We start from the raw sequence: 24039 nt of genomic DNA, 5'->3' as shown, positions 1-24039 counted from the left end.
TCACCCAACACATCCACTCATTTCAACCACCCAACACATTCACCGACCACTACATCCACTCATTACCACCACCCAATACATCCTCTCCCTAGCCTATAAATATATCCATCCAAAGACACATCCAAGGGGGACAGTTTAGGGAGAAGGGAGGAAGACACATTCTGCCGCAAGGCAGAGTCTTTTCTTCTTAACCATTCTACACATTCCCACAACAAAAACACAATTCCATGCACCTTCATTTCCCTTTCCTTGCCGTGACCTCCATCCAACCTAAACACATTCAGCCATTCCCTTCCATATATCCATATGCATCCATCAAACCACACCTTGTGCCACAACAAAGAGAAGAAAGAAGACCCTTGGACGTGCTTGCCATTTAAGTTGGATTGTTGGAGCGTTTTGAGGTGTTTTCATTCTTTTATTTTCAATGTCTAAATTTGTTTATCTTTGCTTTGTGAATATGAGGAACTAAACCCCCCTTAGCTAGGAGGGAATTCAAAGCCATGAACATACTTGCAATATGAATTGATTACTTTCAGTTGTGATTTCATAAGTTGTGAATTCAATTTGTTTAGCTGCTTGATTGATAACTTATTCGTGTATGTTTATTAAGAGTGCACACTTAGTTTTCATGCATGAATATGATGCTAGAGTATAAAGGAGTTTCACCTAATAGTTACAAACTTATATTCACAAGTAGTGGAGGTCGCTTATAAACGATTGTGTTAAATGAATTCTTGGCAGGAGTTTCATGCTCATCATAGTAACGAATGCCTCGTCAATACTTATAGTTTTTATAATGCTTAATGATCTTTGACTATATCTTTATTGTGCTGTTCACAAAAAGGACTTTTGAAGAATGCTTGAATTGTTGTATGCGTTTTCCCATCCAATTCAATAACTTAAGGAGAACTTGAAGGTTAATTTAAGCGGACTTAATTAACGTGGGGTGTTGAGTTTCTTGATTTATCGAAAGAACAATTGAAAATTGGTTTATGTGCAAGTGTATCATGTGTGGAGAAGAACCCTCTAGCTAGCCCATCATCCATAGTTTACCCAAATTCATCCAAAATCTGTTTTAGTTTACAGTCTGTTTGTTTTGTTTTCAAATTCGTCAAAATCAAATCCCCCTTTACTTTAAAGTGTTTTATTAGTCAAAATATGTTTTGATTTGTGTTTTTAAGTGTCTTGAGTCAAGTTAGAACCTAATTTCGTCCAAAACCATCCCTAGAGTCAGTTTAGAGTCTAATTCATTGTTTTAAGCTGTTTTGAGTCTTTTAAACTAGTTTTGAGTCTTTTTAGTTTGTATTGCATATTTTGAGTCTAGTTTGGTGTTTTAAACTTAATTTTATGTTTTTATGTTTTTAAGTCAGTTTAGAGGTTATTAGCAAGCCCTCCTAATCCCCGGTCCAGAACGATACCTACTGACATTCTTTACTACAATTGATACAAGAGGGTTTAATTTGTATGTTAAGTTAATTTTCGCATCAAATTTTTGGCGTCGTTGCTGGGGATTAGCAAAGTTGCTAATCCCTTGTTATTTCTTTTTGTATATTTTTGTGTCTTTTGTTTTTAGTTACTGACTTTGTTTCTGTTTGTGTTTTTTTTTTGTTTGTTTTACTTTTGATATTTGATTTAGTTTTGTTTCCTTGATTTCAGGTACTAGAGAAGTAAGACATGGATTTTGCTACCATTCAAGCTCAATTGGCGAAACTTACTTCTCAATTGTCACAATATCCCGAAAGGACCACAATGCAAAGTGTCCCTACATATGGTGTGTCCTATGGGCAAGGATATCCAACTCATCAATGTTCTCAATTCGATGCGAATGAAGATTCTTGGGGTTATCAAGGCCATAACCAATCATGGGACAACATGTTTTCCAACGCTTACAATTCGGATTGGAGAGATTATTCAGATTACATGTGGGGAGAACCTCAACAATTCCAACAAGATGGATATTGGCAGCAAGAAGAGGAGTTCTATTCAAGACCTATGCACCCACCACAACCTCCTCCACAACAATTTCAATCAAATTCAAGTATGCTTATAAGTTATGATGAAATTCTTGATGTATTAACCTCGTTGACGCAGGGCTCACAACAAGAAGAATATTTGCCACCATCGGATGAGTTCTACCACTAGCCATATGAACCATCACAGCCACCACAACAATCTGCCCATTTCAATTTAGGTACGTCTTTGGATAATGATATGTTTAATAAGTTACTCACCTCTTTGAACCAGGAAGTAGAAAATCGAAACAAAGAGATGCAAAATCAAGCCAAGAAGTCGGGTGAATTGGAGAAGCAAATTGGGCAGATTATGAAGTTCATGGCACAAATTCAAGAGCAAAGTGAACTCTCCAGCTCAACTATTGAAAATTTGAAGGAAGATTTTGAAATCCATGATGCTATCACTTTGGGAACTGCTATGGAGGTTGGAGGTGAACCCAAGACATCCAAACCAAGCTAAAACATGGATGAACAACTGCTGCTCGAAGAAGATGAGAATAACAAGGCCACGGCAAGGGAAGAACCACCCTTGCCGCAGCCCCATATGCCCTCTATACCATCCACTACAACCAAGGTAAGCTTAAATTCAATTTGTCCTGACCCCGTTTCACCAAATGTCCTTATTCCTTGCAGGATCATGCAATCCAAGGAAGAAGAGGATTAAAAAGGTATCTTCGAAACCTTTCCAAAGAATCAAGAGCAAGAAATGGATGGGGAATGTCTAGAATTCATCAAAGAAAATACACTTGAGACGAAAATTCCCAAAGAAGTTGGATTTTATAACACGGGAAAAGTCATAACTTTCAAAACACCAAATCTGGCCAAGTCCCATATCCCTGATGTGGTGTTCGTAATTGAGTTTGTGTTGGAACAAGCAAATATGCAAGGTATTTTACATTCATTTTCATAAAAAAAAAGGGAACATTAAGCAGAAAAATACAAGAGAAAACCTTCACAAAGGCTGCTTAGGAGAAGTCTCAGTAGTCGACGGAGCTACAGAAGGAGGAGGCATCAGAGGTTGATCATTTGGAGCTTCATTACGCAGTACACCCCTAGAAGATGAAGGCAAATGCTGTTGGAACAAACCCACAAACCTCTGATGATCAAGTAAAATCTGACCATTAGATTCCTGCATCTGGTCAATCTTCCTCTTCATGTTTGTAGCATAGTTATGTGCGACCCTGTGCAACTGTTTATTCTTATGCTTGAGCCCTCTAATCTCCTGTTTGAGACTCATCACTTCAGCCGCCAATGATTCAACTTGACGGGTTTGAGCAAATAGGCGTTGGGCCATATTGGACACAGAACCTGCACACTGCACACTGAGAGCCAGAAAATCCTTAACAGCCAACTCATCAGATCGTTTGGAAAGTAGTCTGTTATCTTTGGGAGTGACAAGGTTCCGGGCCACCACCGCAGCGGTCATATCATTCTTCATTACCGAATCTCCAACGGTAAAATGACCAGTAGAAGATATGAAAGATTGGCGCCATATGTTGTCTGGAGAAGGCATGGATTCTTCTTCACCAAGGTTCAAGTCAAAAAGGTGTTGAAAAAAGAAGAGGTCGGATAAGTCAAGACCGTAGAAGTGCAAGAAGGGAGTTTCTACAAGCAGAAATTCAAGTGTGTTTTGAAATGTACTGCATACCTCTATAAAAATCAGCACTCGACGGGATTTTAGAGATTGAAGAGGCGAGCTCAGAAATCGAAGAGGCCAATTCAAAAATTGAAGAGGCGCTAGCTTTCTCAAAAGCTGGGCTTGCTCAGAAACTACGGGTCAATCTTCTTTTCCAGATTTGTCCGCACTTGTCACATGCAACCTCTACACTCGACGGAGCTCAGAACTCGAAGAGGCAAGCTTAGAACTCGAAAAGGCAAGCTCAGAAATCGGAGAGGCATATGCTTTTCTAGACGTGTCAGCGCCTGTCACATACACACTCAGCTTTGAGGAAATCACGGGCAGTTTGTCGAAGCGCCAATTCCAAATATCGAAGAGGCATCAGCTTGATCCAAACGTGTCACCATTTGTCACATACACACTCAGCCTTACGAAAATTATGGGCAATTTGTCGAAGATTTCTGGTGAAGTAGAAAGCACGTGAAGTTTACTATTCAATCATCCAACGGTTGCCGACAAGAGTGAAAGAATAGTACCGGTTATTATTTCTTATAAATGTCGACCTTCACCCTCCATAGCAAGGCAAACATACATAACCTTCCGTCATCTCTGATAATGCCTTCCTAACGAAGCTTCTCGAGTCACTCAGTGTTCCTTATTCCTTGGGGTACCTTTGCAAACAACTCATCCAAAGAAAAAGTATTTCATATCATGAAGGTTGAAAGCAAGAGTATCTCATATCATGTTTTCTCCCTGTCCTTCTCCTTGTCGTTGTTTTCATCTGCGAGACAATGAGAAAGAGAGCAATCAGCCAGCACTTGGTATCAATCTTTCAATCTGGAACCGACTGCCTGGAACCCCTTCCTGATTGCTTACCCAGCCCTGCTCTCGAGTACTCATCTTCAACATCTTATGCTTCCTCTTCGTCTACCATATCTGCCTGGGGAACAGATAAGGGAAGTGAAAATGATACCTCGAAGCATGTGGAGACAATGTGCTAATTCATCCTCAGCTAGGGACAAGGAGAAAGAAAGCAAGAGGTGGGCACTTGGAAATATTGAAGAAAGAAATAAACCATCACCTCTACCTCGTGTCTGCCTGCCATGCAGAAGAAACAAGCAGAGAAGAATGCAGACTGCACAGTCAAATCAACCCAGCAGAAGGAGTCTGATTTGAAACCAAGGAACTCTCGCTCAGAATTCCGAACCAGTTCGAGATCAAAGCTGTGGAAAGACAACAAGATCATCTATCTCTAAAACCAGATTTGCGTTCTTAAATTCTACTCTGTCTGGTTTTTACTTTGCCATACTTGTTATGTTTATTTGTTGTTTGTTTGATTGTTTGCTTGTGTTTATGTGAGTTTATGCTTGAAACATTGAGGACAATGTTCGATTTAAGTGTGGGGGGGGGGGGTAACCAAGTTGTTTTGCATGAAATTCGTGGGAGTTTATCACCCATTACTTCTAGTGTTGTTCCTTGCTGTTTTTAAGTGTTTTTATGCAGTTTTGGAGTGTTTTAGTGTGTTTTGACATAAAAATCCTAAAATCTCATAAAATTTTGAAAAATTGTTTTGAAAAACCCAAAAAGAGTTGTTTTTGTGTGTTTGTTTGTGTCTTAGGGTACCTTCCAACACAATGATGAGGATTTGGTTTTTAATTACATGACTATTAAAGAGAGTTATAAACATGGATGAAAATTTGATTTACGCTTTGGTGTATGCTTGGTTGTGGTTATAATTTATAAATTCACATGCAATCATAAAGGAAAAATCAGTTTTTGTAACATGCTTGAAAGAAGGAACTCAAATGAATGCTACAACCTTGTGAGACTTGAGCCTAAACGTTTATTTGGAGAGTTAATAATCTGTGCATAATTGTTTTCTAAAGTCGTTGCGTGATCTCATTATTCTTTGCTTGGTTGCTACTTAGAAGGCGTTTCATCATTTAGTTCCAAATGCTAGAACTCATGCCTATTTCATTCAAAGCATGCTATTGATTTGCATAACACATATTCAAGATGAAGTTGTGTAGTGACCACCAAAGCCAAATTGATGTGCCCCTATTTCATTATGTGTTTTAAGTTTAACCCCGTTGAGCCTTGTTAAGCCTTGTTAAGCCTATGTTCTTTGTTAACCCACACTATCCTTACCTAGCCTAGTGTTAGGACCATCAATACCCTTGTTCTTGAAGCAAAGTAAAGCATGACTTAAAATGAACTACTTTTTATCAATGTATTGCAAAAAGCAAGTGTGGGGGAAGTGATTCTTGTGTATGTGTGTGTGCCAAAGTCCTTAATAAGGCACGGGTAGAAAAGAAAAAAAAAAGAATTGAAAAAAAAAGTATGAAAAAGAGCTCTAAAGTGTTGTTTGTTAAAGAAAGGGTTTAAAACATTGAATTCTGCCATAAGTGTTGCATAAATCTTCCCTTTGTAATTAAAAGTTGATTCTGCATTCTAAAGTGATTTCCAAGTGTCTATTTCATTGCTTTGCTTGCTATCGCTTTAAGAACGTTTGTTATCCTTATCCTTTCTTTGTTAGCCATTACCCCCAAGCCCTGTTACAACCCTTGACTTCAATCTTGAGTGTTGTGTGTTTCAATTTGTGGAGTTCGAAATTGGTATGAGCATATGGTGGCACTGGTTCTCGCATCTAAGTAGTAGCATTCCATTCATGAGATCATATCTAAACATGCTTAATTACTCCAGAAAATTGCTTTCTTTGTTATAACATATGTGAGTCCTAATCTTTCGTGTTTACATCAATCTTCTCACATATACTAGTGTAGGGTGTGTAGTCAGAAAATGTGTGTGAAAATAGAGAGTATCTTGTAAGGAATTGAGCAAATTCTCTAAGGCATGTTACTACATTCAAAACATCGTTTTAATTGGTTAATTGTGAAGTAGTAGGTGGTGATTGTGATTAAGTATGTGCTCAAGTGTAAGGATGACCAAAATATGCGGGAATGATGATTTTTAACACGTCATGTTTCATTAAAAATCCCTGACGCAATTGCTGGAAGGTCTAGGTTGTGTTTAGTTTTGTTTTGTTTGTTTTGTTTTGCTCGAGGACTAGCAAAAGCTAAGTGTGGGGGAATTTGATAGGAGCATATTTATGCGACGTAGTTAGCTTGTTTCTTGGCATTTATGTTGTTAGTTCGTAGTTATTTTAGTATTTTATGCTATTTTCGTGTGCTTATAGGTCCAAATGGTTAATGTGGCAAAGAAGTGCATTTTGGACCATTTTTGGGCATGGAATGGATAACATATGCTTGGAGCAAAAGGAATGGACCAAATTTGAAGTTTGTGCATCATCCTCTCCCTATAAATAACCATTTTAGCACACTCATTTCACCCAACATATCCACTCATTACAACGACCCAACACATTCACGTAGCACTAAATCCACTCATTTCACCCAACACATCCATTCACCTAGCACTAAATCCACTCATTTCACCCAACACATCCACTCATTACAACCACCCAACACATTCACCTACCACTACATCCACTCATTTCACCCAACACATCCATTCACCTATCACTACCTCCACTCATTTCACCCAACACATCCACTCATTTCAACTACCCAACACATTCACCTACCACTACATCCACTCATTACCACCACCCACTACATCCTCTCCGTAGCCTATAAATATATCCATCCAAAGACACATCCAGGGGAGACAGTTTAGGGAGAAGGGAGGAAGACACATTCTGCCGCAAGGCAGAGTCTTTTCTTCTTAACCATTCTACACATTCCCACAACAAAAACACAATTCCATGTACCTTCATTTCCTTTTCCTTGCCGTGAACTCCATCCAACCTAAACACATTCAGCCATTCATTTTCATATATCCATATGCATCCATCAAACCACACCTTGTGCCGCAACAAAGAGAAGAAAGAGGACCCTTGGACGTGCTTGCCATTCAAGTTGGATTGTTGGAGCGTTTTTAGGTGTTTTCATTCTTTTGTTTTCAATGTCTAAATTTGTTTATCTTTGCTTTGTGAGTATGAGAAACTAAACCCCCTTAGCTAGGGGGGAATTCAAAGCCATGAACATACTTGCAATATGAATTGATTACCTTCAGTTGTGATTTCATAAGTTATGAATTCAATTTGTTTAACTGCTTGATTGATAACTTATTCGTGTATGTTTATTAAGAGTGCACACTTAGTTTGAATGCATGAATATGATGCTAGAGTATAAGGGAGTTTCACCTAATAGTTACAAACTTATATTCACAAGTAGTAGAGGTCGCTTATAACTTATATTCACAAGTAGTAGAGGTCGCTTATAAACGATCGTGTTAAATGAATTCTTGGCAGGAGTTTCATGCTCATCATAGTAACGAATGCCTCATCAATACTTATAGTTTTCATAATGCTTAATGATCTTCGATTGTATCTTTATTGTGCTATTCACGAAAAGGACTTTTGAAGAATGCTTGAATTGTTGTATGCGTTTTCCCATCCAATTCAATAACTTAAGGAGAACTTGAAGGTTAATTTAAGCGGACTTAATTAACCTGGGGTGTTGAGTTTCTTGATTTATCGAAAGAACAATTGAAAATTGGTTTATGTGCAAGTGTGTCATGTGTGAAGAAGAACCCTCTAGCTAGCCCATCATCCATAGTTTACCCAAATTCGTCCAAAATCTATTTTAGGTTACAGTCTATTTGTTTTGTTTTCAAATTCGTCAAAATCAAATCCCCCTTTACTTTAAAGTGTTTTATTAGTCAAAATCTGTTTTGATTTGTGTTTTTAAGTGTCTTGAGTCAAGTTAGAACCTAATTTCGTCCAAAACCATCCCTAGAGTCAGTTTAGAGTCCAATTCATTATTTTAAGCTGTTTTGAGTCTTTTAAACTAGTTTTGAGTCTTTTTAGTTTGTATTGCATCTTTTGAGTCTAGTTTAGTGTTTTAAACTTAATTTTATGTTTTTAAGTCAGTTTAGAGGTTATTAGCAAGCCCTCCTAATCCCCAGTCCAGAACGATCCCTACTTACATTCTTTACTACAATTGATACAAGAGGGTTTAATTTGTGTGTTAAGTTAATTTTCGCATCAACCATAGTCAAATATTATTATGTCTGATCATTTGGGTTTCAAATGTACATCATGCATTTAGAAGACGATAGTCAAATAATTGCTTTCCCACCAAATTTGGTTCAACACAAAATCCACACCTCAAAATAAGCTCAAAATTGCAAGGGTTAGAGATGTTGGTTGGGCGTGTCTAAGGTGCAGACCATCCGTGCAGACTACAATCTAACAATTGAGAAGGGACAAACTTACGAGTAAAACTGGGTTATTGTGACCCGGTGAAGGGGTAGGTCAGCTGAAGGTTTCTTCGCGCGTTGAAGAGGGAAAAAGAGGTAGAGAAAGGGAGTTGGGGTGAGGAATGGATTTGAGGTGGATTGAAGCTGTGTTGCGACTATGACCTGGTAATCTTATTACCTTTAATTTTTTTTTTTTTTTTTTTGTTCACTGGTGTGTTTTTGTTAGCGAGAGAGGAAGAGATTAGGTTTTTCTTCACCAGGAAAGAGAGGCAAAGAGAGGGAGCTGGTGAAGGGTGGGAGGGTTTTATTTCAGTTTGGATTGGTTGGGACCTGATAAATCCAAAACCTTTAAATTTTCTTGGTTCAGTAGGTATGTTTTTGTTGATGAGAGAGATAGTTGAGGATTGTATATGGGGCGAAAGAAAGGTAGATGGAGGGAGCTGGTGAGTAGGTGAAGGGTATCATCGCTTAATTTCATGTGGATTAAAGCTGTGCTTTGATTAGAGTTCCCAAGCCTGGTTCATCCAGAACCTCTAAAGAACCCAGATTGTGAAGGTGAGTTTGTGAAAAAATCCAAAACCTCTGTTATAATCCATTTCCATTCTATTGTGGTTTTTAAAATTCTAAGATATGAATCCATAATGGTGGGTGGTTGATAGGAGTATATTTATGCGACTTAGTTAGCTCGTTCTTGTGCATTTATGTTGTTATTTCTTAGTCAATTATGTATTTTAAGCTATTTTCGTGTGTTTGTAGGTTCAAATAACAAAGTTAGCAACAAAGTGCTATTTGGAGCATTTTTGAGCATTTTTGGGCCAAGATTGGATAGTGCAAGCATGAAGACATGAGGATTGACATTTTTGAAGATTTGAAGGCTAGAAATCAGCATGTGTGTGTGCAAGTGTGTTGACTTACAACTCCAAACATCCATCCACTACACCCATTACATCCACTCATTACCAAACATCCACCCACTACACCCATTACATCCACTCATTACCAAACACTCATCCACTACACCCATTACATACACTCATTACCAACACTCACCCACTACACCCATTACACCCATTACATCCGCTCATTACCACAACATACACCACTACCACCTTAATTAGATGGTGGTCCTCTCCTTAGCCTATAAATACATCCACCCTTCACCATAACAAAGGGGAGGAGGAGGGGAGAAAACATCCATCCGAAGACACTACATTCACATCTCACAACTCCATACACTTGGTTAGATCATTCACTCCCATTTCAACACAACCTTCATCCAAACACATCCATTCATCTTCACATCCATTCCTCCATACAAACAAACCTTCAAACACTCACCAACACCTTGTGCCGTAGCAAAGGAAGGGAAGGAAAGTGCTTGGACGTGCTTGCTGTCCAACTTGGATTGTTGGAGCGTTTAGGTGTTTTCTTTCTTTTGTTTCTAATGTTTAAATTCATTTCCTTTCATTTTGTTGTAAATATGAATGGCTAAACCCCTCTTGGCTAGGGGTGATTTCAAAGCCATGATTATGTGTGCAATATAATTTGATAAATTCCAGTTATGAACTTTGAATCGTGAATGCAATTGGCTTAACTATTTGATTGATAACTTATTTGTATTTGTTAATTAAGGGTCGACACTTAATTGACATGCATAAATTCGTTGCTAGAATATAAGGAAGTTTCACATAATCGTTATAAACTTATATTCACATGTAGTGGAGGTCGCTTATAAACAATTGCGTTAAGTTTAATTCCTAGCATGAGTGACATGATGTCATAGTTGCAAGTGCTTTGTCAATGCTTAAGATTTTTATTAAACGTAATGATCTTTGATTGTATCTCTATTATGATGTAATGAAGGGAACTTTTAAAGAATGTTTTGGGTTGTCGAATGATGTCATCCAATCCAATAAAACAAGGAAAATCTGAGGGTTAACTAGTGATGTCACAGTTAATTTGGGGCATTGTCGTTCATAATTCAATGAAGTAGTAACTGGAAATCAAGTTATTTGCATACATGTCATGTGTGGAGAAAAAGCCTGTAGCTATCCCATCCATCATCTTATTTCTCAAATTTGTTTTACAATCTGTCTAGTTTTTCATACTTGTTTGTTTGTTTCAACTTCGTCCAAAACTCAATCCCCCTTTACTTTAGTGTGTCTAATTAGTTAGAATCTGTTTTAATTTGTGTTTTTAAATGTTTTGATTCAAGTAAAAGTCAATTTTCGTCCAAAGTCATTCCTAGTGTCTAGTTTAAGTTTATTTAGTTGTTTTAAGCTGTTTTGAGTATTTTAAGTTTGCTTTGAGTCTTGTGAGTCATGTTAAGTATTTTTAAGTTTAGTTTTATGTTTTTGAGTCAGTTTAGAGGTTATTAGCAAGCCCTCCTAATCCCCGGTCCAGAACGATCCCTACTTATACTTATACTACAGTTGTCAAAAGAGGGTTAAATTTATGTGTTAAGTTAAAATTCGCACCAGTGGTTACCACTGGATTTGGCTGACATTGTATATTAGATATATAGGTGTAAAACTTATGCTGGATTGTGATAAGTTATGTAGCCTTGTAGCAGGTAGACATTGAAGTGTAATTCGATAGGGGATGAGTTAGAAATGTAAGAACTTATTATGGAAAGCGACGATGTAGATGCAGAAGGTTGAATTTGTGGTACCAACGGTAGACGACGAGTTGAAATCCAAATTGAAAATGTAGTTTGATTCGTTGTATAAAGGGTATACTTTATATAACAATTATACACTTGCAGCAGGGTTTGGGATTTAGAAGCATAGTAGTAAAAAGTCCAATGATAGTGGATGTTGGATAAGGAAAGAATTTATTTGTTGCAAAAAAGACAAGAAGAGGGTGGATGCTAATCCCAAACCTAATTAGAATTTATTTACACATTTTTTGATAAATTGTAGAAAACCTACATAGCTTATCGGGCAAATAACCACGCAAACTTTGTGGACATTGAGAAACAAATGTAAGCCTTAGAAAACTACCACTTCACAAACCCAGATTCCTGTCTTTAAATATGGGAATCTAAGTACCATAACCCCAAATGGGCAACCTATTGTTCCAACATCTGTTCCGACCCAACAGAAGTTGTTGATCCGAGCATGAGCGCACAACGTGATGACCAAACTATTAATTTCACATTTGAAGGTGGGATCCAAGTTTGACACGACTCCATTCCCTTGAACACTGCACGAGCACCTTGAATAGAGCCCCGTCACCTGAACTTTGACGACCCAAAGTCCTTAGAAAAGCAAGAGCAGCGTTGGCCACTGAATTGTAATGGTTTTAGGGATGCATTAAGGGAAACTCAACCTCACATTCTTAGCAATATTATCGCCAAAGCCAAAAGCCCTTTTTCTTGGACAATTGAGTCTGTACCTTAGTTTGAGAAATTCTCTCGATCCATATTCAAGTATTTTTGTGGGGACACTTACTCAGACTACCACACCATGCACTACAAGAACGTTATGGCCCTATATAACAACAATGATGTGTAGATATGCAAGATTTTCCTATCCATTATAGAGGGGCTCACCATGAAATGGTTCTTAGAGTTACTATCCCGCTCTATAAACTACTTTGAAAGCCTGTCTGACATCTTTATGAACACCTATTTGGTGTATGTAACGATCGTAAATGTCATGAGGCCATATCCAGCATGACCGTCCAATCCAAGGATGAAAATCTTAGAGCTTACTTGAAGCAGTTCTGTGCAAAATTAGTTGAACTTGAGAAACCATATTACATGCTCTCCACCATGTCTTTCAAGTAGAGACTCTATGTCCACTCACATTTCTCCCACTCGCCTCTTAGAAGTATATTACTTGTGATGCACGCCAATCCTTAGATTGTAAGGTTTTTAAGAATATATAGAACCCGGTTGATTCGTTATTAGATCATGTTTCCATGTCTTGCAAAACAAGCATGGTCAATCTCAACGAAATCGTCAGACTTCCTTATTGTCATCACCAAAGAAAAGAATATAAAAGGCCAACAAAGTTAAGGATTTCTCAGTAAGGCAAGGAAAATCCACATTCTCAGTCTGTGGAATCAAGGTCACATTATTATCTTCACCATGCACAATCTCAATATAAACCACCACTGGACCAAAGCTTTCCAGCACTACTATATAAGGACAAAAAGTAAATCAGTTCAGGTCATCAAGCAACTCAAGGAAAATTTTCTTTTTTCCCTTGAATCTTCCAAACAAACGGCAAATCAAAGCTTTTATGGATATAAAATGTAGGGCTAATGACGAATCCCTCTCTAGGACTACTACAAGGTATGGGTTCATCTTTAGGCTTTTGAAGTGTTCACATAAGAAAATATGCAGGAAAATCGAGCACAGAAAACTCCGTATAGACCATCGTCAACCACTTGCTCATTGAGATGATGAATCTCATCAAGTCTGCAATACAAAAGTCTTAGAAACATGGGAGCTAAGGGCACCTCATGACCTCGAGCAATTGTTAAAGCCAACATGATTACTCGTTGATGAAAGGTGTCCCTATTATCACAAGGATGAACTTGCCTAGCCACAAGCACAACATAGCTCAAACCTACAATTTGGCTCATGTTCCTTATGCTAAAATTTTTTGATCCATTCGTTGAACCGGTGGGCCTTGCTAGGAGAGGTAGGAACACCCTTTTGTAGGATTTTAAAAATCTTCGTGTTTGTAGGACGAATCTTATAAAGAAAAGATCTAAATTTCCAACAATGGGTAAATAGAAGATGTTGGCCACGTCTTCAAGAGTCAGAGTGAACTCTCTCCAAGCACATATGAAGGTATGAGTCTTTGTACTACACCTTCTAACTACATAACGAAGGAATTCGACTTTGACCCGAACTACTTGCTTCTTTGCCAAAAATATTGTGTCTAGTAACTTAGTTTTCCTTAGGGTCGAGCAGTAGTTCACATAATCCAACTCATCATCCACACAATCTAGCCATCTTATGGCTTCCCCACACGAAAAATCAAAGAATAAGGGACTGTTGTCAACCGACTGCTCTCAATGCATCATCTAGATATACATTTAGGATCGAAATGTGGAACTAAGTTCAGGAAGGCTCTTTGTCCTTGAAAGCTGATGAGTCAATATTATATTATCTATTTTACCTTATTCTTAGTATTATTTTGGTAGAATTTTGATACTTTGCTTTATATTTTCAATATAGGACATTCGAATTCCTCTAGAGTAAAATATGACCAAACGGACGAATTTTGGAGTGATTCAAATTGGAGGACGTTCATGTATTCCTTAGCTTGATCGTGTAAAAATTTCAGCAATTTCTACCAAGCAGTTATTTTCTGTCGATTTAATGAAGAAGCAGTGCGCGTTATTGGAAAGTGACATTTTTGGGCTTCAATTGCATTTTTGGAGCCCAAGACGACCTCAGATGGGTTTGTGGCCTTATGGAGAAGTGTTCAGAATAGTCCAAAATTTAAATCTAGCTATTTTGGGCCAGTTTTGGAGCTATTTTGGGTCCAGAACGTGGCTGTGCAGATTTCTAGGCGAATTTACCAACTTAATTTAGGATTATGTTTACTATTTTATTAGAATTTATTTAGTCTCCTTGTTTTGTTCTAAGACCTTTGACTAGGAGGATTTTATTTAGAGTAGTATAAATAAGCCTTTTGGCAGACCTAGGGTTAGGCTCGAAGAACCTACGCAAGATTTGAGAAGAAGATTTTGGGAAAAACTTAGAGAATTCAAGACTTATACTTTCAGGTGTTTCCATTCTTTTTCTAGTTTAATATAATTATGTTGATTTTAATTATGAATATGCGTAGCTAATTTTTTATTGCTAGGGTGAAGAAATTGGCGCTGTCACCGGGGATTGTTTTAACAATTTGTGTTAATCATAATTCTTTGTTAATTATTGCTATAAATATTTAAAACAAAAAAAAAAGTTAATTTTCGTTTTTTTACATATCGCACAATCTGGGCAGATCCAGTTCATGATCTGCACTAGATCTCAAAATTAGCAGCTATTAGAATTCAACCCAGAGCCGGAACGAATATTACGACAAAGGTGCAAGGAGTAGATTTTAGCGTGGGAACCATCGTTAAAGGGCCCTTTTCTAAAAAATCTGTTTTCTGGGTTTTTGGACAGCGAGGCTATCATGGCTTTTGCCATACCAGCTGTTGGGCGTCCATTGAGGGATACATTAGCAGCCCGTGCTAATGAGTTACCAAGTTGCATTGTATATCCAAACGAGGAAGGCGACGAGTTCGAAATTAGACATCACATGTTGGAGATTTTGCCTATTTTTCATGGGTTAGCTCATGAGGATCCTAATATGCATATCACAGAGTTTTTAATGGGGTGCAGAAATGTTATAGTGAAGGGGTTTACTGCAGAATCAATCAAACTTCATTTGTTTCCTTATTCATTGAAGGACAAGGCAAGAGCATGGCTATTTATACTACCATCTGCCAGTATCACTTCGTGGGCATAGATGAGTGACAAATTTCTTAACAAATATTATCCAGCCTCTAAAACTCTTGATATGAGAACTCAAATTTTATCATTTGCCTGAAAGCCTAATGAAGAGTTTCACGAGGCATGAGAGCGTTTTAAGGAGTTATTCAGAAAGTTTCCCCACGCAGGCATTGATAGAGACACACGGATGGGCATATTTTTCAGAGGATTAAATTCGAACACTAAGAATTATGTTCATGCTTCGTCAGGAGGTTCGTATTCAACTAAAAATGCACAGGAAGCCTATCAACTGTTTGACAAGATTGAGAAAAAAGGAGAAAATTTTGATGCAAAATTTGACTTGATCTTGCAGAAAATGGTAGCTCCAGTTCAGCAGGTTGCTATCCAGCAACCTGTAGCAGCATGTTGTGCAATTTACAGCCAACCCACACATGATTTTATGAGCTGTCCACAGAGAGATACATATCCAGATTTTGTGGCAGAACAAGTTAATGCATTCAACAATTATCCAAGGCAAGGAAATGATGTTCATTCAAATTTTTATAATCCAGGTTGGAGGGATCGCCCAAATTTAAAATGGGGTGGTGAGCAGCAAGTTAAACCACCATTCCCACCACCAATCCATGTAGTGAGAGCTCTACGCAGTGGGAAAAGTTACGACAATAGTGAAAAAGAAATTGACAGCAAAGACAAGGCTGCAAGAATTAACAACCCAGTTTCTGTAACTGCAGAAAAAGATGTAGAATCTGTTTCTGCACAGATTTTGAACAACCCAAATTCTGCCCCAATACAGAATCCGGAGCGTGTTTATGATCCTCCTCTTCCCTATCCCGAAAGGTTACAACCAAAGCTCAAAGATCAGCAGTTAAGAGATTTCATGTAAACATTAGCAAATGTTCAGATTAATCTACCATTGCTGGATGCTATAAAAAAGATTCCATCTTATGCCAAATTTTTTAAGGATGCATGCACACACAAGAAAAAGCTCGTTGACTTTGAAAAAGTGATTCTCACTGAACAATGCAATGCGGTTTTACTACACAAACTGCCGTCGAAAGAGAAAGATCCAAGGAGTTTCACCATTTCTTGCACTATTGGAAATTCTGATTTTAAGCTTGCTTTAATTGATTTAGGTGCTAGTATTAATTTAATGCCCTATTCTGGTTTTCAGCGGCTAGGTCAAGGAGAGCTAAATCCTACTTCAGTCATCCTACAATTAGCTGACCGGTCAGTTGCATATCCAAGGGGCATCATTGAAGATTTGATCATCAAAGTTAACAATCTCTATTTGCCAGCAGATTTTGTTGTTTTGGACATGGACGAAGATTTACAAATGCCAATAATTTTGGGTAGACCGTTTATGGCAACAGCAAGAACATTAATTGATGTGGAAGCATGAACTTTAACACTAAGGGTTCAAGATTAATCAGTGGTGTTTAATTTATTTGAAGCAGCCAAACAGCCAGCAGCAAAACTTGATTGTATGCGTGTTGATGTTTTGGATGGGTGTGTTTATACAAATTATGTGACTCATTCAATAATAGATCCATTGCATCAGGTTTTATATGGGAATTTTGACTCCGAAACACATGATGAAGACATCCTAGAAGTTGTTCAAACTCTAGACAGCATGCCTAAATTTTTACCTAAATGGAGACATGTTTATGAAAGTTTGGGAGAGCCAAAACAGCCATTAAAACCGTCCAAATTTCAGCCACCACAATTGGAGCTGAAACCTTTGCCCAAACACTTGAAATATGTGTATTTAGGGGCTGCCCAGACATTGCCAATTATTATTGCAGCAGACTTGACACATTCTGAGGAGGAAAAATTGCTGAGAATGTTACGAAAATATCAGGTTACATTGGGGTGGACTATTGCAGATATTAAGGAATCAGCCCAGCTCTTTGTATGCACAGAATTCTAATGGAATAAGGCATAAAACCCACAGTTGATGCTCAAAAGCGCCATCCAATCATGAAGGAAGTGGTTCGAACTAAAGTAATGAAACTTCTTGACGCAGGTACGATATATCTAATTTCAGATAGCCAATGGGTGAGCCCTACACAGGTTATGCCTAAACGTATTGGAATTACGGTAGTCAAGAATGATAATAATGAGCTGGTTCCTACACGTTTAACTACTGGCTGGCGCATGTGTGTTGATTATAGGAAGCCTAGTTCAGCTACCAGAAAAGATCATTTTCCTTTACCTTTTATTGATCAAATGTTGGAGAGATTAGCTGGTCGGGCATTTTATTGTTTCATAGATGGCTACTTTGGTTACAATCAGATTCCAATTGCACCAGAGGATCAGGAAAAACAACTTTTCCATGTCCTTTTGGAACATTTGCTTACAAACGGATGCCATTTGGGTTATGTAATGCACCCGCTACTTTTCAACGTTGTATGATGAGTATTTTCTCTGGTTTAGTTGAGCAGATTATGGAAGTATTTATGGATGATTTTTCAGTGTTTGGAGATTCATTTGATCAATGCTTGCAAAATTTGTCTTTGGTCCTCCAACGGTGTCAAGAAACAAACTTGGTGTTAAATTGGGAGAAATGCCACTTCATGTTTAAGCAAGGTATTGTTCTAGGTCACTTAGTTTCCAGCAAGGGAATTGAAGTTGATAAGGCTAAGATTGACGTTATTGCCAAATTGCCACCTCCCACTACAGTTAAGAGTGTGTGATTCTTCCTTGGGCATGCAGGTTTTTATCGATGATTCATTAAGGATTTCTCCAAGATTTGCCGACCTTTGTGTAATTTGTTGGCTAAGGATGCAATTTTTAATTTTGATGCAGATTGTTTGGAGGCATTTAACAAGTTAAAGACACTTCTAACATCAGCCCCCTATTATTGCAGCCCCAGATTGGAGCTTACCGTTTGAGTTGATGTGCGATGCTTCAGATTATGCAATTGGGGCAGTTTTAGGGCAGCGTATAGACAAGCTTCCCCATGTCATTTATTATGCAAGTTGTACTTTCCATGATGCACAGCTCAACTATGCAACCATAGAGAAGGAATTGTTGGCAGTTGTATTTGCTTTAGAGAAATTTCGGTCCTATTTGGTGGGAGCTAAGGTTATTGTTTATACTGATCATGCTGCCCTTAAATATTTGTTGACTAAGAAAGATGCCAAGCCTAGGTTAATTTGATGGGTCCTTTTGCTTCAAGAATTTGATTTTAATGATTAAAGATAAAAAGGGTAGTGAAAATGTGGTGGCTGACCATTTATCCAGATTAATTCTTCCAACTACTGCTGAAGAAGATTCACTCCCACTGAGTGAAAGCTTCCCAGATGAACAACTTTACGCTGTCCACAACAGTACCCCGTGGTTTGCTGATTTTGTGAATTATTTGGCAAAATGAGTGTTATTTCCTGATTTTTCTTTTCAGCAGAAAAAGAAGTTTTTAGCCGATGCTAAACATTATTTTTGGGATGAACCATATTTATACAAATATTGTGCAGATCAGATTATAAGGCGCTGTATTCCTGAGAGTGAGCAGGAAAGTGTGTTGAAGTTCGCTCACCACTATGCATGTGGTGGACATTTTGGGCCTAAGTGGACAGCAGAAAAAATATTGCAAAGTGGGTTGTTTTGGCCATCAATTTTCAAAGATGCAAACAATTGGTGCAAAGCTTGTGATAAGTGTCAAAAAGTGGGAAATCAATCCAAGCGGAATGAAATGCCATAGCAAGGAATACTGGTAGTTGAATTATTTGATGTTTGGGGCATTGATTTTATAGGACCATTCCCATCCTCACATGGAAATCAATATATTTTAGTGGCTGTTGAGTATGTTTCTAAGTGGGTCGAGGCTATTGCAGCACCAACCAATCAAGGATCAGTGGTTTTGAAATTCCTCATCGGTGTTATTTTTCCACGGTTTGGAATCCTGCGAGTTATGCTTAGTGATGGGGGAAAGTATTTTATTAATAAAAAATTTGCTGCGTTGCTTGCAAAATATGGGATAACTCATCGTTTTGCCACTCCTTATCATCCACAAACATCAGGGTAGGTTGAAGTTTCCAACAGGGAAATCAAGCGTATTTTGAAGAAAACAGTTGGCTCCACTCTCAAGGACTGGAGTTTGAAATTAAATGATGCACTTTGGGCCTATAGAATAGCTTTTAAAACACCGATTGGGATGTCCCCGTTTCAGCTTGTTTATGGCAAGGCTTGTCATTTACCTATGGAGCTAAAGCATAAGGCTTTTGGGCTATTAAGGAGTTGAATTTTGCTTACGATTCAGCAGGGGAAAAACTTAAGTTGCAGCTCAATGAGCTAGAAGAGATTCGTAATGATGCTTATGACAATGCACGCATATACAAAGACAAAACAAAAGCATTCCATGACAAACAAATTCTCAGAAAAGACTTCCACCCAGGGCAGAGAGTGTTGTTATTCAGTTCCAGATTAAAGTTATTTCCAGGGAAATTGAAATCTCGTTGGAATGGGCCTTATTTGGTTACAAAGGTTTATCCTCATAGGGCTATTGAGATTAGAAATGAGCTTAATGGCAACACATTCAAGGTGAATGGTCACAGGCTGAAACCATACTTGGAGTCACCCTTCGACAGTGCCTACGAGTCAATGACTTTGAGGGATCCAGCAATCTAATCACTAGGCTTCCGTTCCGTCTAGCTATAGACATTAAATAAAGCGCTTATTGGGAGGCAACCCAATTTTCGAACTTCTTTAGTTTCTGTCTCTTTTATTTCATTATTTTCAGTCTAGATGCATTTAATTTCCTAAAATGTTATTTAGTGTTAAAAAAAAAGCACAAAAAAACACACAAAAACAAAAAAAAAAACAAAAAACAAAAAATAAATAAGTATAAATATAAATAAAATTGTTTTCGTTTTTTTTTTATTTTTAATTTTCAATTACTATTTTATATATTCTATCTCTGAGTTCATACCATGGGTTTTTGCAGACAGCAACCAAGAATTTATGCAGCGAGATTATTTAAGGCTGAAATATACTGCAGAAATCTGAAAGATCTTGCAAACTCATAGATCCAGCCACAGAAAGACAGAATGTTATACCTCTCTATTTTGCTAAACGGCCATTTTTCAGTGTCTAGTATTGTCCTCAAGCTGCCTTTGCCGATCTGGGGTATTTTCCTACAATAAAACAATCAGGCGTATGAGTTCCAGTGGAAATAGTCCGTATATCAAAAACTATTCTTGGGGATCTATTTTTTTTACATACAAGGATGCCATTCTTTAAGTTTGGGGGTAGTTCGTTCTCTGTCCTCAATATATAGTTCCTGTCCAATTGGTCCATACATATGTTCCGGGGTGCTCAAATTTTCATTCAGTTATATTCCGGCAAGAGGGTGTTCAAAGTTCGACATCATCATTCACATCTATATCTCCATTTGATTTCTTTTAGCATTGACAAGTCCCAGTTATCAAATTCGGAATATCACAAGACAGATGAGTTGAAGCCATACATGCTGAGTAACATAAGAAAAAAGGGGTGCATGTTTTTTTTACTTGTTGCAGTCACAGGAGCTTGACCGTTGATTTTGCCTTTATGACTCGTTAGATCTGCAGCTTGAGTGTTTATTTCTCTCGGTTAGCCACTCCATCAGAGCTGCATACACACAGAGACAGACATTTACGATATGCAGTGACATTAAACCATTCTTTGATCATTTGGCATTTTACATTTTTTTTTAGCCATGAGTTGTACCTTTTTCATGTTCAGATTTGTGTGGGTTGCGGCGATTCGTTTACTCTCTACCTTGGAGAGGCAAGTACCGTGCGCACCTTACACACATGTTAGATTCAATTGTTATTCTTCATGCAACTCAACAGATTTTACACATGCAAGACTAGCGTCGTCAACTAAGGGCATACATCTTTACCTTTGGTTTTCGATCTGTATCCCCCCATCTCGTGTTCTACTATTCTTCAAGCCCTCGGAGTCAGTTCCTGTGCATCAAACAGAAAATAAAGTATTATCTTTCTTCACCGTGTGGTCATGCAACTACAAGAAAATGGAGCTCAACCACTAAATTAAAACTGCAGTTTGGAGATGACGGAATTTGTACCTGCTAATGGCGGAGCAGCTATGGATTTTACTTAGGGTTTGTGTTGCTGTGAGAGAGAGGGATGAAAGCAAATAAGTTCTATTCGGTTTGAAGAGAGAGAGAGAGAGCTCAAGGGTTTCTACTTGTAATCAGAAATGAGAGATAACCTTTCAATTGGAATCGTATGGAGCTCCCCTTCCTGATGCATGACACGTGTGCTCCTCATCAGCTTTTATGCTTCCCTAGGACACGGTTTAAATTCAAGAAGGGAGAAAGCCGTTTGGGCTCTGGGCTCGATGTCATCACAAGTTGCACTGAGAGTAGGTGTAGTTGCTAGGGTTTCTCAACTGTCAAATACAAAGGCTGCACTTGTTTATATAATAGCCATTGCTAAAGGTCAACACACATGTGGCCTTCAACGTGTTGGCCAGCGCACACTTTCCTTGCCTCAGGGCGCCACTTCGATCCCCAGGTGTGTCCATTCCCTTATCTTTTCTCTTATTTTCTATGTCTTTGTTATTTGATATTTTCTTTTTCTTAGGTCATTTTCTTTGATAGTAGTTTTACATTTTATTTTAGGATTTCATATTTTTGTTTCTTTTTTTTTTATTCATTTTTCACACCTTGTAGACAATGTGTACTTTCAGTTGAGGGGTGGGAAATAGAATTTGTGGTTAGTCAATAAAATAAAATTTTCATTCTTTTTAAGTTAATATCCATAGATTACTTTAAACATTAGAACCAATGGACAGGGTGAAGATTAATCCCACAGTAGTAGTCTTTTCTATTTATCGTTGCTTAGACACTAATTCATGAGTTATACTTTGAAAATTTGCACATTCACATCAACATGGTTTGTGGGGAGTGAGATTGAACACTTACTTTTAGTCTAAGTTGATTTTTAAATTTTTGTTCTTAGTAAAGTTAGTATGTGTTATAAAGTAATAATTGTTCCACCCGAAGCTTTGCCTAGTAACTAGGCCAGTCCTGCCTAATCAGCAGTGATTCTCGCGTCAAACGGTAGAGTCTTGGCATGGGGCAGGATGATTAGTTGGTTTCGTAGCCTTTTCAGCTTGAGTTAATAAGTCCCTAGTGGTGTTCTACACCTAGTGCCATAAAGCCCTAGTGGTTTGGGAGTCATTGACCTAAAGCTCGCTACATGGGTTGGATTGAAAGCTTAAGTGAACTGACATTGCACGACCACTATTGTTACTGAAAAAAAATCAAAAAAAAAAAAAAGAAAACAAAAGATGAAAAAAAGAGAAAAATCGAAAAAAAAAAGAAAAAGAAAAATAGTTATATTTAAATATAGTATGTGTGAAATAAAAGGACGAGAGGTAGGAGTTTTAGTCGAGTCTCCTTAGCTATGTTGGTTCACTTTACACCAGAAGAAGTTCATGAATTCTTTTCTAATCGATTCTAAATGGCTTAGACTTTGTAGTGGGATTAGCTGGAACTTTTGTAAAGATGTTCTGATTTTTAATGTTTTCTATGGATTGCAACTTGAAGGTGAAATTTTTGTCATTTAGTTTTAGTTAAGTTTCTAGTTTGTTAGTTTTTATTTTTGTTTTTAAGTTTTGTTTTGCTTGAGGACAAGCAAAAAGCTAAGTTTGGGGGTATTTTGATGAGGAAGCAGTGCGCGTTACTGGAAAGTGACATTTTTGGGCTTCAATTGCATTTTTGGAGCCCAAGACGACCTTAGATGGGTTCGTGGTCCTCTGGAGAAGTGTTCAGAATAGTCCAAACTTTAAATCAAGCTATTTTGGGCTGGTTTTGGAGCTAATTTGGGTCCAGAACATGGTTGTGCAGATTTCTAGGTGAATTTACCAAGTTAATTTAGGATTATGTTTTCTATTTTATTAGAATTTATTTAGTTTCCTAGTTTTGTTCTAAGACCTTTGACTAGGATGATTTTATTTAGAGTAGTATAAATAAGCCTTTTGGCAGACCTAGGGTTTGGCTCGAAGAACCTACGCAAGATTTGAGAAGAAGATTTTGGGAAAAACTTAGAGAATTCAAGACTTATACTTTCAGGTGTTTCGATTCTTTTTCTAGTTTAATATAATTATGTTGATTTTAATTATGAATATGCGTAGATAATTTTTTATTGCTAGGGTGAGGCCACGATCCTTAGCAAGAATATGTAATCTCTTTTTAATTTTCTTATGAATTTATGCATGCAAGTTTTGGATTGTTGATCACTGTGCTCTAAACTATCTGTTTGTCTTAGTGATTCGCGACCATTAGGATAATTAGAAAAGTAATTTGATGCAATTTTGGCGGAGGGCTGTCCCTAAAATTGACTAAGGCTTCTTGTGGTTAACATGTGTAACTATTTAGGATGGACGACACGTCTTAGGAGTTATATGGTTCTTCAAAAGATTTTCACAAAACTTAATGAGTCTTGCATGTTCATATTCGATCTGGACGCCACGGACGAGTTGCATGATTATATATACGTTCTATGTTGGGGATTCCAAGTAGGGCATACTTTAGGAAAACCTAACCTTCAAAATATGTATGTGTAATTCATAAGGAATTGGAAGAACTACGTAGGATTGTTAGGGTGACGGCGGAACCCTAGTATTTTCTAATTTTGAAATCTAAAAAATTG

The 24039-nt window shown here is 37.7% G+C and overlaps 1 long non-coding RNA gene across 1 annotated transcript; it reads right to left on the bottom strand.

Annotated features, from left to right (window-relative positions):
• Positions 1-125: 125 nt before the first annotated feature.
• LOC139193532 (uncharacterized) lies at positions 126-21600 on the bottom strand. Its single transcript, XR_011577731.1, has 7 exons — positions 21447-21600; positions 21261-21327; positions 21086-21162; positions 20887-20986; positions 20434-20511; positions 4721-4856; positions 126-4573 (listed from the first exon to the last, which is right to left on the bottom strand). It is a non-coding gene; the product is annotated as an uncharacterized lncRNA (long non-coding RNA).
• Positions 21601-24039: the final 2439 nt, after the last annotated feature.

The sequence above is a fragment of the Malus domestica genome, chromosome 17 (genome assembly GCF_042453785.1).
Source record: "Malus domestica chromosome 17, GDT2T_hap1".
Taxonomy (NCBI): Eukaryota; Viridiplantae; Streptophyta; class Magnoliopsida; order Rosales; family Rosaceae; genus Malus; species Malus domestica.
Note: the sequence above shows the minus strand (reverse complement) of the source record. Positions and strands in the feature narration are given on the sequence as shown.